Here is a 16574-nt window from a genome sequence, read left to right as displayed (position 1 = left end):
TTTGCATGTATTAACTCACTTAATCTTCATAACAACCCTAGATATAGGTACTATTATTTATTTCCACCTTACAGGAAAGGAAATTGAGGCTTTCCTGTAAATTGAGGCAGAGAAGTTCAGTAACCTGTTTAAGGTCACACAGCTAGGATTTGAAGGCAGGAATTCTGGCGTCAGAGTCCATGCTTTTATCTGCTCGTTATACTTGAGAAACAGGCTTGGATTTTGAGTCCCAGTTCTGATTCTTTCACAAATGTTAAGAATTTAAAAAAGTTTCTGAACTTTCTGTGCCTCAGTTTCTCTCCCTCTTACACTCTCTATAAAATGGGGCTTTGTTACAGCTTGTTCTTACAAACTAACAAAAGAACTTTGTAAATAAAGTCTACATTTATTATTTTACTAAACTCTTACTTGGAGAAAATTTAAACATAGCCACAACTTTTGTCAAATGTTAAATTATTCCTTTACTAAAACAAATCTTCTGATGATTTGGCAAGCATCCATTATTACTGCTTTTCAAATTATTGCCAAAATGTTAAACAAGATTCAATTTCCAGATTGTTCAAAGATATTTCCTAAGATGTTGCAATAATGAGTATATTGCCTCAATTTCTGTTTTTTTGCAGAAATACAGTTTGTGCTTCCGTTTTTGGTAATGGAGCAAAAAGTAGAATTATTTTATAACTGAATTCCTTTGTTACAAACTTGTGGAAATGTCAGTAATTGTAATGCTTACTGCTTAGCTGTATCCTGGGAAAGTCAATTGAAATAAAACATGCCATATTCATTGCAGTAAATAGTTAAGTGTAGTAGGATGAAGACTCTGGAAAGTATTTGATCACCTAATCGTTTTCCTTTTATTAGTAACATACATGTACTTAGTATGAGCCAGGCATTGTTCTAAATGTGTTATGTTTCTTAATTCAAGTAACCCTTGTAAATCCCATCAGGTAAGTAATATTGTTTCCCTCTTTTATAAATATGAAAACGGAGACACAGAAATATTAAGTGCCTTTCCTAAGATCACAAAGCTAGTGAATGCTGACAATCAAAAAGTGGACAGGGCCCTGGGATGTAATTCAGGGTCTGTGCTCCAATCATCAGGCTCTGTTGCCTCGTAGCCAGTTGTATGGAAATGGACGGATGGCTTGACATCATTTATAGAGATTCAGTACAGCTATGTTTCCTTATGAGTGTGAAGGAAATGCCACACCAAGTCACTATGACTAAGGATTTTAGTTACAAGCCTCTTGAAAAAGATGATGTTGCCATATTTCTGCAGAAATGAGGACCAGCGCAAGCAATTCCTTCCATGTCTTATGAATCAATGTTCCTGAAATCCAAAGTCAAAGTAATTTGATACAGTTGACTTAACATAAATATGGGCGTGGAGATTAGGGAATAACAGTTCAGGAGCATGTAATTCCAATGGGAAGATGTTCCGGGGAAGCCAGTCTTGAGACAGATACCACGGTCTCTGGGGATTGGTACATGATCTAACATGTAGGGGGGAGTCTTGGCTGGTGTGTGTCTGGGAAAATTTCATAACTTTTCTGCCATAAACTCCTCGTATACACATAAAGCGATTTCGACAAGAAGCTACCTGATCTTATCCAACTCCACAACTCTTCAGTTGTTAAAGCCTGTGGGTTTGCTTTGGTTTTGGGTTTGAGTGGAAAGGAGCACCAGGACTTCCAGTTTAATTTATTAAATGCATATCGGCTTGTGCTTTGGACAGTCATTTTTGTGGATTCTGATGCTACGTTCCCAGTATGTACCAGGGCAGTCCTTGTGATCCCTCAATCTATAAATCAGCAGGCATGTCCTCCTGGGACATTAAATTACAGGGTGCCCTGGAGCAATATACCTGCCGTTCATCAGCCATCGCCACCTGCCACGGGTGTCTGTGGGCTTACAACTTCCAAATGAACTTCTGTCAGGGGCAGGAGGGCAAGAGAGGGAAAAGAGGCACTGGTAATGTAAATGCTACTAGACAAGAAAAGATAATTGCACTTGGCTGATGACTTGTAAAAGAGTCACTAGTTTTTTCTCTGCATTTGAAGTTGGCCGTCGCTTGGTCATCTACCTGTTAGCTTTAATTTGTGCAATAAAAAGGAAGAGGGAAAATAAGATGGTCTTTCATTCTGTGTAATGTTAACCCAATTTTTCTGGGGATGGGACAGAGATTCACAATAAACATTGCAAAAAGTTTTCTGTCCTACAAAAGAGAAAGTCAGCTGTATGTGCATGAATATGCACTCTTTTTGCTTATATCTGTCAAGGGTTGTTAGTGCTACTTCTGTGTGCCAGACATTCTTCAAGATGCAGGGGCTACAATAGGGAAAAGGACAACGTCCCTGTCCTCATGGAGTCTGCATTCCAGTGGGAGAAACAGGCAAGTAAACTAATAAATAATATAAATTCAGCTAATGATAAGTGCTATGAAGCAAAATAAAGGCTAGAGAATGACAGGCTGTTTTATGTAGAGTGGCCTGGGAAGTCCTTTCTGAGGTGGCCTTGGAGCAAAGATACGAGTGATGATAGCTGTGCAAAGACCCGGGGAAAGTGTCCTCCAGGAAGAGGGAACAGCAGGTATAAAAGTCTCAGAAGGGAAACAAGCATGGTCTGTTCCAGCACCAAGAAATCTAACTAGAACTGAAGGACGCTAAGATTGGGGAAAGCAGTAGGAAACAACGGCAGAAAAACAGGCAGGGACAAATTTATGTAGGACCATGTATGTCAGAGTGAGGATTTAGAATTTTATTCAAATGAAATGAGAAGCAGTGAGTTTTGAGCAAGAAAATGGCATGATCTGACTTGCGTTTTAGAGGAATCACTTGGCTGTGTGTAATGTAGCCTTCAGTGAGCAAGAACGGAAGTGGGGCAATCAGCTAGGAGGACATTACCATGGTCTGGGTGAGAGTGCTGGTGCCTTGGACCAGGGTGGTTGTAGAGGTGGTGGGAATATATTCTTCTGAATATTTTTCAGGTGGAGCCAATAGCGATCCACTTGCTGCTGGGTTGGATAGGGAGAGTGAGAGAAAAAAAGGTAGTAATAATGACTCCTGGATCTTTGGCCTGAGAGAATGATTTAATGATGGTGTTACTAATTTAATTTTTAAAAAATGAGGAAGAATCAAGATTAAAGGATCAAGAGTTCCATTATGGATTTGTTCAGGGTGACATACTTATGAGACATTAAAGTAAAGGTAGTGAGTAGACAATCATATACATGAGTCTGGTGCCCTGAGAAAAGGTCGGGATGGAAGCATAAATTTGAGTTTCCTTAGTGTTGAGTGACATTTAAAACCGTGGGACTCAATGAGATACATTCTCCACAGAGAGAAAGAAGATAGAAAAGTGGAGAGGACCTGTGAATCAAGCCCTGGAGAAGTCCACCAGTTCATGCACAGGAGGAGGAGGAAGGGTCAGAAGAATGTGATGTCTCAGGATTCAAGAGAAGAATATGGGGCCGGCCCCGTGGCTTAGCGGTTAAGTGCGCGCGCTCTGCTGCTGGCGACCCGGGTTCGGATCCCGGGCGCGCGCCGCCGCGCCGCTTCTCCGGCCATGCTGAGGCCGCGTCCCACATGCGGCAACTGGAAGGAGGTGCAGCTATGACACACAACTATCTACTGGGGCTTTGGGGGGAAAAAATAAATAAATAAAATCTTTAAAAAAAAAAAAAAAAAAGAGAAGAATATGTTTCAAAAGAGAAAGGGCAGTCACATTAAATCAAAAGTGAGTTGCTGAGTGGCCAAGTAACAGTAGGTAGAGAAAAGACTGCTGGATTTGATGAGATGAGGGTCATAAGTGAAGTGAAGCAGTGGGAATAAAACCTGACTGGGCTAGAAAGAGAGTAGGGAAGGAAAGACTCAGAAGATAGACAATTCTTCCTGGATTTTTGCAGTAAAGGGGAGCAAAAAATGGGGCGTTAACTCAAAGTAAATATGGACTCAAGCACGGTTATGGTTTTTGTTATTTTTAAATTTTTTGTGGAAGCTATTACAGCTTCATTTTAGTCTTGGGGGAAAGGAAAATGAACAAAGCAGAAGAGACTCAGGTGAGGCAGTTTAGCAGCCAAGACCCTGCGTAGTGAGAGAGAATGGGATACACTGATCTCAGGATGGTGCGAGGCTGCTCCAGTCACGCTGTCTTCACAGGTGGAAGGCAGGTATATGGGTACGGACGCAGGTTGGTGGATTAGGGAGTGGCAAACAAAAGGGTTCTTGGTTTTCACTCAACATTCTCATTTGTTAGTGGCACAAAATTGTTGCCACTGCTTAATTTGGCTTTTCTTCTTTAGTCTTTTAGGTCCTGATAGTAGTTTATGTTTTATATAGTTTCTATATCATTTTTGGCCTATGCTGATGAGTTTAGTCTTTTATAAAGACCTTTATCACTAAGGTACTTGAAATTCCTAATTTCTGCCTGAGCCAAAACTCTAAGTCCGTAAAAACCACAGAAAAGTAACTGTGCTTCTCATACACTCCCACAAGCCTACAGAGAGATAGCTAATATCCAGGAATGATTTCCCCCACCTCTCTCTTTTGCTGATGTTCTGGCTTCTTTTAGAGTCAAAGGGTGTCTTGCTCAACTATTGAAGGGGATGAGTGTACAAAACCAATGCCATCTGTCAGGAAAAAAACAACTTCCAGATTGGTCTGAGGTGGACAAGATAGAAACTCTGTGAATGCTTCCTGCATAATCCCACTAATTTCACTTCTCCCCTCTAGAGAGCAGCAGCCTAAAATTTTGTCTTTTAACCATTTCATACCTATTTTCATGTGGGCTATAGCAGCATACAGGCAGACAACAAAAGATTTTGTAATGGTTTCTGGGTTATCATGATAGCTATTGATTTGATTTTCTTTTTCTTTCAAAAACAATTTTATAGTTGATAGTTATTAGAAAAATACATTGTCCACCCTACTCTGAGTCTTCAAAAGAGGCAGATTCACTACAAAATTGGGGCCAGCAATCAATCAATCAGTCAATCAATCAGTAAACCAGCCAGCCTAGCACCCTCAGTTTCATCTAGAACCTCTAGCTTTGCTACCATTGCTACTTTGCTCCCTAATTGTTTCCAGAAGCTGTCTGGCTCCCAACGCTTTGGCTCTGTTCCTCTTCTCTGAAGACATACTCAAGCTGATTCACTTTGCCTGGTTTCAAGCCTCATCAGTACTTGGCTTGCGCCCACCTTCTGGACTTTCCTTTGCTGAGTTCTTTTCTAAACACCCCTCTCAACCTGAGTTAGATAACAAGAATATATATAGTCCACATAGCCTTCAGGATTTTCTAATTTTCTTCAAGAATAGGGAAGTTTGAGCTAATCTATATGTGCTATTACAATATATAAATTCAGAGAAAGGAAATTTGTTGAAGACTGAAATATCTGGAAAAGACAGTTAAGCTGGCAGACTTTATGAACTGATAAATCTGTGATAATTGAATATCTCACAAAGGTTAGCAATTTGTATTTAGCTTATGTCGTAATAGCTTACCTTTGCATAAATGCGAGGTCATACGAAGCTCTTTATGTTCTTTACCTAGTCAAATGCTCACGATAATTCTGCAACATAGATATTACCATTAGTCCCATTTTACGAATAAGGTAACTGAGGCTCGGAAACCTTAAGTGACTTGCCCAGAGTTTCATAGCTAGAAAGTGGCAGAACTAAGATTCAAACCAGTTGTTCTGAAACAAGGCCCACTGTCCATACCACTGCACTCTATTGCCACACAAGACATTCACCATACCAGCCCTTGCACATATTAGACAGAGGGCCCCGGGGATCTCCTCACTAACATCGGCCCCGCATGCTGACACCAGCAATGCAAAAGGACCGAATGTGAAATATCAATAACATAATACTGGTTCAACTTCCTGTAAGATTATATTTTATTTAATATTTAAAAATAATTTTTCATAAATTAATTTTTGCAACAAGTACTTACCAGAGAATCAAACCACCATTAGAAGACTTGTAGTTCTGATTGATAGAGGGAAAGTTCCATGTAGATTTGATGTTTCCTCCCTCTACACTTAGTTTAAATCACAACCTATAACAGATTTATCAACAGTTGCCTTGATTCTTAGATCCAGTGTTTCCTTCTTTTTCCAGTGTACATCTTTGGCCAGTGCATGGAATCACTTAGCAGACATTGGAAAGTGTTGGGAAATGAACTGTTTCAAAGAATCGGGATACCACTGGGTCTCCATTCCCCAAATCCATTGCCTTGATTTGACATTGGAATTGTAGCCTCTATAAGGCCGTCCTGGGGTTTAATTTCCCACTTCTGAACTAGCATCCCAATTAAGTTTTCTTCCTTCCTTTAATAGAACCATTGCCATCTTCACCAAAAGCATTTGTCCAAGACTTTCCTCAGGTTCTATTCAACATATTCGGTTAAAACTTTTTCATAAGATTTTTACTGATTTTCAAAATATGGCTTATTGTAAACACTTGAAAATGCAGGAAATTGTGAAAAAACAAATCTCTCTCAAATTCCCATGACTCATTAGACATTTTACTGGACTTCATATACGTATACCAGGGAATGGCAACCAAACCCCATGAAAGATAGGGCTTTATATGTATTTTAAAGAAAATGATGTCATAAATATAATTTTGTTTTACTTTTTTTGACTCAACATTACATCATGATTATTTTTCCATTGCCTTGTGCCATTAAATGTCCTTTACAATCATGATTTTCAATGGGTATGTTTTTCTTTTTTAAATTATGTTTTCTAATCTACTATTTCTGGTTATAAGGACAAATTATTTTTATATCTAGCATCATTGCTGAACTCTTATTAGTTCTAATAGTTTTCCTGTGCAGGCAATCATATCATGTGTGAATAACAACGTTTTTTATTTCTTAAATTCCAGTTCATATACATTTTCCCTATTTTATCATGTTGGAAATAACTTCTAGTACAGTGTTGATCCAATGTGATAATAACAGGCATTGTGTTTTATTTTTACCACGAACGTCATTTTTTTTCCATCTTTAGTCAGTTAATGTTGTAGAATATATATATATACACATACACATATCTCGATTTGATTCACTTAACTTATGATTTTTGCATTAAAATCCAAGTTCTGATACTTACTAGCTGTTTTCTTAGACAAGTTACTTAACCAATTTATGCCTCAGTTTTCTCAGCTGGAAATTAGAATCAAAAACAGTACCCACCACCTGCTTCATAAAATTGTTGTTAGTATTAATGAGATAGTACATGTAAAGTGCTCATAACATAGAAAATGCTCGATTTAAATATAGGCTGTGATTATCTTCATTATTGTAGATGGGGTTAGTTTATAAATTTCCTTCTTTGTATTGTCTGGATTTAGTATCAAGCTTATGTAAATATCATAAAAACAGTTCCCAGCTTTTTTTATTTACAGAAAGAGTTTGTATAATGTATAGATTATTTATTCCTTCAAAGAAAACTCAGCTGTAAAGTCATCCGACTCTGGTATTTTTTCATGGTAGGTTTTTGATTACTGATATAAATTCCTTAGTATATTCAGATTTTCTAATACTTCTTGGGTCCACTTTGGCAATAGATATTATTTTTTACAAAATTATTTAATCAATTTCAAATTTATTGGCATAAATCACAAATAGTATTCTTTCGTGTTTTCATCTCTATTGTATTTATTATGTTCCACTTTTTCTAATATCACTATTTTCTACTTTCTTGCTTTTTTCCTTGATTTTGCCGGAAGTCTCTTACTGTTATTAGTCTTTTCAAACAAATCAGCTTTTGCTTTTGTCAATCGTTTCTATTGGTTTTAAAAATTTTATTCCTTTAATTTATGCTGATTTGCATTTCTGTCTTTCTATTTTTTTGTGGGGTTGACTGTGACACCCTTCTAATTTCTTGACTTGAAAGCTTAGCTTGTAATTTTCAATTTTTCTGCTTTTCTTATGTAGTAGACATTTAAAACTATAAATAGCCCTCAACCACTAATTTAGCTTCATCCCACAAGTCTTGATGTTCAGAAGTTTTACTGTTTTACTCTAAATACTTTTTTATTTTCACTATGATTTCTTCTTTAATCCATGCATAATTTAGAAGTGTGTTTTTCCAAATGTATGACATTCTTTTGGCTCTATTTTTATTTCTTATTTCGAATATAATTCCATTATAGTAAAAAATGTGGTCTTGATTATTCTGATTCTTTGGTATTTGTTAAGATTTGTATTTTGGACTACTATATGGTAATTTTTTAGAAATGTTCCACATGTGCTTGAAAAGAATGTGAATTTCTGAGTTTGTTAGTTACAGGGTTCCATACGTGTTCATTATGTAAAGCTTATTGATTGTGTTGTTCTAATAGTCTATCTTAAATTTAATGTGAATACTGCTTTTACTATTAAGTCTATGTGTCTAGTATTATAGTGTATCCAACTTTCTTTTAGCTCCTATTTATCTAGTATACTTTTTTTATGGCTTTACCCTCAACTCCTTTTTATCATTATTCTTTGATCTTGTCTGGTTTAAACAAAATAATATATAGGGGGCCATTTTGTCTCTTTGGATGATCCCTTGCTCTCTTTCATCTAAAGTAATCCATTTGAAGGTACTTGAACTTACTTCAACCAGCATTGATTAAGTGACTCACACACCAGACACTCTACTAATAATACAAAATCGTGTAAGACATGATTTCTTTTCCTAAATACCTTCAAAACTAGTATGTAGACCACTATAAGTTGATAATTCCAGTATAAAGGGCAAATGCTAAGATGATGGTATGTACTTGATAAATATCTCCTGATGAGGCCAAACTCTAACTGTGCCCTTACAACATCTGGTGAAGAATCCCAGTGCTTTCTTCAAGCAAAACATCCAGGCTCTGTGCACATTGATTGCCATGTGGAAGGCAAATAGCTAAGGGAGGTCCAACTTCAACTCTGTAGCCACTATCTGGATCCTCAACAGATTCACTTAGATTAATTTAGACATTCTTTAAAAAAATACCAGTGAACATAAAAAATAAAAACGCCCTTAAGCCACAATTTAAAAAGTAGTGTATGTGGTTTAACCTGATTTGACTGGACCACAGTTAAACAAAAAGGTACTATAGGGTATGTCGTATGACTGGGCCTCTATGCGTGCCTTTGGGGGCCTTGTGAAGCACCAAGCCAGAGAAGTGCATTAATGGACCAAAAACACTTACTTTGCCTTGTCCAGCAGCCAGTAGAATGTTGTTGTTTTCAGTGAAAACGAATTAAAATATATTTTAAATCCTTATCATTTTTGTGGTTAGTCATCATTTTTTGAGCAGTCATTCTTGCAATATTGATTCTTTCAATTAAGAAAACCATCATGTGGAGACTTTAGGAGCCACTAAGTCATGCCAGCAGACATTAATCAAGGGCCCACTCTGTGCAAGCATAGTTCCATCTTACTTGCTGGATAGGGATCAAGCTAGAAAGTTACAGGGGGCCTTCAAACACCAGCTCATTGAATCAAGTGAGGCTAATTGAGGATCAGAAGATAAGACACAGAGCCAAGAGGATTAACACTAGGGGAAAAAAAAATCAATAAATAAGGATGCTATGGGTTGAATTGTGCCCCCCAAAAAGATATATTCAAGTCCTAATCCCAGTACCTGTGAATGTGACTTTATATGAAAATAGGGTCTTTGCAGATGTAATCAAGGTAAGATGAGATCATACTGGATTAGGGTGGGCCCTAATACAATGACTGGTATTCTTATAAGAAGAGAGAAATTTGGACACAGAGACACAGACATACAGGGGAGGATACCAGTGAATACAGAGGCAGAGACTGGAGTGATGTGTTATGAGCCAAGGAACACTGAGGATTTCCAGCAGCCATCAGAAGCTAGGAGAGAGGCATGGAACAGATTCTTTCTCAGAGGCTCCAGGAGGAAGCAATTCTATCAGCACCTTGATTTCAGACTTCTGGCCTCCAGAGCTGTGAGAAAATTAATTTCTGATGTTTTAAGACACTTAGATTGTGGTGATTTGTTACAGCAGCCCTAGGAAACTAATAAAAAGAGGATCAAATTAGACAGAAGGAAGGTGAACTTAGAGGTATTCTCTGAAGACTTGGGGCTCTTTGGTACCTTTTCAGATGGTGCTTTCGACCAGTGCCTAAACATGTAAGCATTGGCTCTGAAACAGTGATTCTCACACTTCGGTGAACACAGACAGCTTAGGTGAGGCAGGAGACGTCATAGCAACTTTAGGTAGAACAAAGACCCAGGCCCTCCTTTCCCGCCTGTGCCTGACTTTCAATGAATAAAGGACCCAGTGACTAAGAAATGAAGATGAACAAAATCCGCAAGTTAGTTATAAGCTTCCACACAGTTTTTTGTTATAAAACAATGACTTACAAAGTTAAAAATAATCTAGCACTTTTGTTACATCCACTTTGATAGTACATCTTGTTTGTTTAACTAGAGCAAATGTCTAGGCAGCACACGACTGGTGAAGACAGCACGATTTGGCAGATGATGCGTCTATGTGTCTGCTCTGTCCCTAGATGTATAGATGATTCATTCTTGAACTCACTGCAGGCATGCCTTAAAATCCAGTTATTGGAAAATTATGGACCAAAATAATGGCGATGCAACTGTGCACAGCTACATATTGTAGGGTTAGCCAAACAACCCACATATACTAAAACTAGTAATGATGACACAAAACTAACAGTAATTTATAATTCTAAAGCAAGATTAGCAGCAGTTGAAAATCACAACAAATTGTTGATGTACTAGTAACAATGTGTCCTTCCTGAAAATTGTGGGAAATCGAACTTGATGCCTATGTGATGCACATGTGAAGGAGAAGCCGCCATTTATTCAAATATTTCAGTACATGCTCAATTATTAATCAAGTGCCTACTGGGTGCACCAAGCATTTTCCCTCAGTGTCGGGGATGCAGCAGTGACCAAAACAAAGTCCTTCCTCTCACAGAGCCTACACATTGCCAAACACGTACAATACATAGTAACTTGGTGTCCTCAGTGAATCTGGCGAGTCTCATTTTGTTTTTAATATTAAAACATGATAGGTTGCTATCAAGCAGCCTTGGCCATATATAAAAGAGAAGACTTGTGTATCATGCACACTCAAAAAATGCCTTACATTTTTGGATCAGTCTTTGGTCCATTAGGAGGGTAACTGCTGCTCTCTGATAGGCCACATATCACACTTGAGAAACACTTCTCTAAAACATTTCACTTAGATCATCTCAGATAACTGCTGGAATAATCTGACCTTTGGCTTCCCAAAACAGCTCAGAGTGTTTTATCCCTCTCCATTGGGATGCAAGCAGTACATCAGCCTCATTCTGATCTATTCAGTCTTGGAGGGTAAGAGGTGGTAGAAGGGTAGTCTATTCTTCTTTAATGTGCCAGGGAAAAAAATAGAAATCTGCCTCCTCTTCAGTTGGGACACATTGGACATATTGACCCCTGCCAGCTTTCTCCAGCAAAGAGGCTAGTTCCTGCCCAAGCAGAGATGGAAGTTTTCTTAGTATTGAAGTCTAAGCTATGCAGGTTTAAAGGGTTTCTAATGTACCTGATCTCCTACTTTGTATTCAACTGGGGTCTTCTCTATTGAATCTGTCTTAAAAATCCTATTTCAGATTGATCAATTTCACCTATTCAGCCCTCTCAGATGTCAAAGTTTAATTTTCAACCAAGTAAAAAAAAAAGACTCTTATACAAATAAAAAGTTAGCACATCTCAAATATTCATTTAACTTATTAATAAGGGAACCAGCAGGATGGTAAAGTTGATTCAAAGGCAAATTTGAGGACCACAAGTTTATGTAGTCACTGAGGTAAAGCATGTTAAAGTAAGTTTGCTAAGTTAAAGACAAACCTGGTCGATGTCCTTCAGGATAATGAAATTGTAACCTTTAGGGTTATCTACTCTGTGGACAGAATCATCTTTATCTCTCCAGGGTGAGAATCTCCAAGTTGACTTATGTCTTCACAGAGTCTGAGCCCTACTCTACAGTAAATAGGAGGGAAAGCAAAGATTTAACTCTTAAGGGGGCCTGTGAAAAAATGCTTGAGTGTAACATTGCAAGAACTCGTATTTGTCTTATTTCCAAAATTTAAATAATTTTTGCCAACACAGAGTTTTGCTTTTTTAAAGACAAGAATGACCCAAAGTCAAAACATGTGTCTGTATTATTATGTCTAATGCTTGATTATTGGCTATATTTTGAGTACTCATTTAACACCCACTGTGATACCTTTAAAACCTTAGGCTAGAATATAAAGTCTTCCCAGACTTATAAAATATAATGGTATGGCCAATCTCTTTTTCTCTGTCTCTTTCTGTGTATGTGTGTGTGCAGGTGTGAGTGTGTGTTTAGCTCTCCATAGAAGGAACAATATATGAGATGATGAGATGGATTTTTCTTGTGCTTGCATTATTGGTTCCAAGTCCCCTGTCTTCCAGCTAAAATTGCATCCTCCAGGCAGAATAATCCACTGGATAAGAATGTGAGCTTTGGCTTCAGACAGCTTTGAGTAATAATTCTGGCTCTTTTATTAACATTATCCTCTAGCAAGTTAGTTAACCTTTCTGAATCTCAGTTTCTGCATCTCTAAACTAGAGAAACAACACCTACATTGTAAGGCTGATGTGAAGATTACATCTAAAGAGCTGAGAACAATTCTGGCAGATAGGAAAAGAATATAATAAATATTAGCTGTTATTCCTTTTTCTTAACTTTATAAACCCGTTCATCACACAGAAAAATAGTACACCAGGGTCTTTGAGATAAAAACGTACATTTTATATGGATATTCGGGAGAATTACAACAATCACATTGCTACTCTTAGTCTAACTTTAGTAATTTTTAAATGAGATCTAGGTTTGTTTTGTTGTGTTTTATTTATCTTGCCCTTAATTTTCTTTAACTGATTCTGTAGCTTCTCCATGAAGCTGGATCCACAAAGTGAGTATGCTTTTCTGATATTAAGCTGCTCTTTAAATGCACAAGAAGTTCACAGTTACATGTGTTTATAACACTTATCCTGGATGTCACTGGATTCCTGATTCTCTTCATTTCAGAGATAGTAATAGGATGAAGGCGTGATACTCTAGGATCTGCTTGTGAACAAGCAAGTATGCTCTTTGTGTTTTATTCCTAATGCCAACATACAGTCATGCAGCTACCTAACAAAGTTTCAGTCCATGGAGAACCACATACACGACAGTGGTCGCAGAAGATTAGTACCGTATAGCCTGGGTGTGTCATAGGCTATATCATCTAGGTTTGTGTAAGTCCACTCTGATGCTCACACAATGATGAAATCACCTAATGACACATTTCTCAGAATGTATCCGTGTCGTTAAGTGACACATAACAATATCAAGTGCTCTTCTGTATGTATTTTGAGAGGCCTACCCAAATTAGACTCATGGGCCATCTGCTCAAATCTATGATTTATTCAATCATTCTAGGTAAAGAAATATATAAATTGAAGGAGCATGTCGATGAATCTTACTCAACTTCAACTTGTGAGTAATAGAGTCTGTTTCCCTGGAAAGGCCTGTGCCAGAATCAAGCTTTAATTGTATAACTTTTAATTTATTTTTCCATAATAGGTATTAATTTCTATTTGTAGCCTGCCCTGTGAATGAAGAAACACTAGAAGCTAACATTCTAACAAGGGACAAAGTCAACAAAATCAGTTACAGCTGCAAAAGAAATTCACTGTACTCTGTGAATTGTTTCATTAACAAGGTTGAGGAACTGTAGGAAAGGTAGGGAATTTCTCCTTGTAGCCAGAGATGAGATTTACCCAGCACACCTGTCACCTGGTTGGTGAACTGCCATCTGAGAAACTATTAGAAAAAGGAAAAGGAAATGAAAGAATGAGAAATTCCCTTACCCATTTTAGAGTTGCAGTGAGTGCTATGTTATTTGGTTCCTCTATGAATTTTTTGTTATTGTTTAAATGAGATAAAAGCCTATATAAAACACCATAAAAGTGTGAGGTGTTACAATTATTTCCACAGATTAATACTAAGGCTGGAAGGTTTAGATGTGTAACTGTGCATTTTCACCAGTGTTCCTGGCAGATTCTCTCTGAAGCAGCAATAGCTGTGACATCTGTGTGAGCACACATTGCCCGTAGACAAGGAAGGCCTGCCTCAGAGTGGGGTTGAGGGAATTGATGCCTCACTTGAGTGCTTTGAGAGAGAGAGAGATCAAAAGCAGTTTTAAGCATATCATATAATTATCATCATTAAGAAGCATGAGATGAGGAGTCCTAAACTCCCAAATTTTCCAAGCAACAAAGGCAGCACAGCTTTAAGGGGACTTTGAAGTCGGACAAATCTCCAGGTATTTTCATTATGGAAACTCACAACTAATTAAGGAAAACCATATCTGGCCCAGTGTTTAATTATGTTTGCTTGTCCACCTGTGTCATGTACTCTGTTCTGAAAGTAGAGAAGTGTCAATTGGATTGTACCAAAAGTCTGTGCTGGGATCAGCCAGCAGCATTCATTTTGAACAAAGCATGGCATAGCAGGGCTTTGATTTCTTTTGTCAAAATAAGCAAGTTCTTAATAAAGATTGATGATTTTCTTAATCGTCCACATAGCCCAAAGGTTAGTCAGAACTTTCTTTGCAAAAATCACACCTGTTTTATATTACAGGGATATGTATTAAACCATCTACATAGGAAGATGCTGGAAAATTCTGTATGATAATAAAATAAAAATAAATAGCACTAAATATATCTTTAAGAGAGGCTGTTTATATAGAAGGTAGACCAGAACAGCTAACTGGTAGCCCAAGAGTCAGATCTTGCCTAGAGATATTTTTTTCTTTAACATACAAGATGGCCCAGATTGCAGTTTTTTCTAAATTTAAAATCACGCATAGTTTTTTAAATAGTAGGAAATATCCCATAATATATGAATTTCTGGTAACTCTTAAAAAATCAGAAGGTCTGACAACACTGAGCCCACTTGGCAACCATAGGCTTGTTTTGCCTCAGCAGAAACGTTGGCCACTTCCCCACAGACCCAACCATGATAAAGAGATAAACAAAATATGGTACATCCATTACAATGGAATATTCTTTGGCCATAAAAAGGAAAGAAGTATTAATACATGCTACAACTTAGAGGAACCTTGAAAACGTTATGCCATGTGGAAGATGAGAGACACAAAAGGCCACATGTTGTATGATTCCATTTATATGAATAAGCAAATCCTTAGAGACAGAAAGCAGAGTTGTGGTTGTCAGGGGCTAAGGGAAGAGGAAAATGATAATGACAGCTTAATGATTATGGGGTTTCTATTTGTGGTGACAAAAAAGCTCTGAAATTAGATAGTGGTGAAGGTTGCACAACATTGTGAATGTATGTAATACCACTGAATTGTACATTTAAAAATGGTAAATTTTTTGTTATGTGTATTTTACCATAATTTGAAAAAAAGTAAGTCACAAACTCCTTGCCTCGTAGTGCTCAGGGCCCCAGAAAAAGTGGTTGATACGGCAGAGAGAACCCCACCTGGCAGCATGCCCCCTTTGCTGGTGTGAGTGAGAGAATGTTCTTAATTGCTCCAGCACCTCTATGTGCCCTACTTCTGGGGTAGCAGAAATTTCAACAGTCTACTCTATGCGGCCAGGCCCTAAGGTCCACCTCCAGCAGCATGCCCATCAGTACCTGTAGGTGGGTAGCTGCTGTGGTAAAAATCCACCTTATCACACAGGCCTTCCCCGAGGCCCTCACAGAGCATTGCTTGTGGAAGCTATCTTGGACCTGTCACTCTAGGCTAGCTGCCGAAAAGTATCCCAAATTCGATGGCTCACCCCATGGCTGGTCCCATCTCAAAGTAAGCTAGAGTCATGTAGTCTCAGCATATCCCTAGCTGTGTGGTTAGAACCATTTACATCTATTTCCTCCACCAGAAGAGGAGGCCTCAAATAGTGAAAACACAGTAAAATAGTGTTTATTGAACATCTGCTATGTGCCTGGCACTGTTCTAGGCGCTTATACCTGTTTACTTGTTTAATGTTCAAACGACTCTACAAGGCGGTTTAGAAAGGAGACAAGAAAGGCCCAGAGCCCTTCTGTAACTTCCCCAGTACCTTCGACTTCCCAGCCTAGACGCCAAGATGCAAACTCAGAGAGCCTGCCTCCAGCGCCAGTACCCTGAACACTGCCCTCTTCAGCCTCTATACGTGATAAGCTTTGCGATACCCCTGCAGAAGAAAGCCTGGAGGTCTGACTAAATGTCCTCGGAATTTCTCCTAGGAGGGTAAGAGGAGCTGTGCGGGGACATCAGGCAGGAGGTGGTGAGGAGGGTGGTGATGGTGACTCCCGGGAGTGTGAAGCAGGCAGCTGCGTCTTACTTTATCCTTTGAGCCCAGAGGGCGGGCACCCCCCACAGAGCTCTTACTCCCGTGGCAATGTCCCCTGGGTTGGGGATGAGAGAGGAGCCCCTCTGGAAGGGGGAAGGGAGGAGGGGGAAAGGGATAATTCGGCACATGTGTGTGGTGAGGGGTTGTAATTAGTATTTGGGTGGTGAACATGATGTAATC

The 16574-nt window shown here is 38.4% G+C and overlaps 1 long non-coding RNA gene across 1 annotated transcript in view; it reads left to right on the top strand.

The window, feature by feature from the left end:
* Positions 1-3483, top strand: part of LOC147914019 (uncharacterized) — a 58890-nt gene extending 55407 nt beyond the window's left edge. The window contains exon 4 of the long non-coding RNA XR_015555982.1: positions 3339-3483. This is a non-coding gene — a long non-coding RNA (uncharacterized LOC147914019). The remainder of the gene's footprint in view (positions 1-3338) is intronic.
* The last annotated feature ends 13091 nt before the right edge of the window (positions 3484-16574 follow it).

The sequence above is a fragment of the Ceratotherium simum genome, chromosome 23 (assembly GCF_057802395.1).
Source record: "Ceratotherium simum simum isolate JZ-2026a chromosome 23, ASM5780239v1, whole genome shotgun sequence".
Lineage (NCBI taxonomy): Eukaryota > Metazoa > Chordata > Mammalia > Perissodactyla > Rhinocerotidae > Ceratotherium > Ceratotherium simum.
Note: the sequence above shows the minus strand (reverse complement) of the source record. Positions and strands in the feature narration are given on the sequence as shown.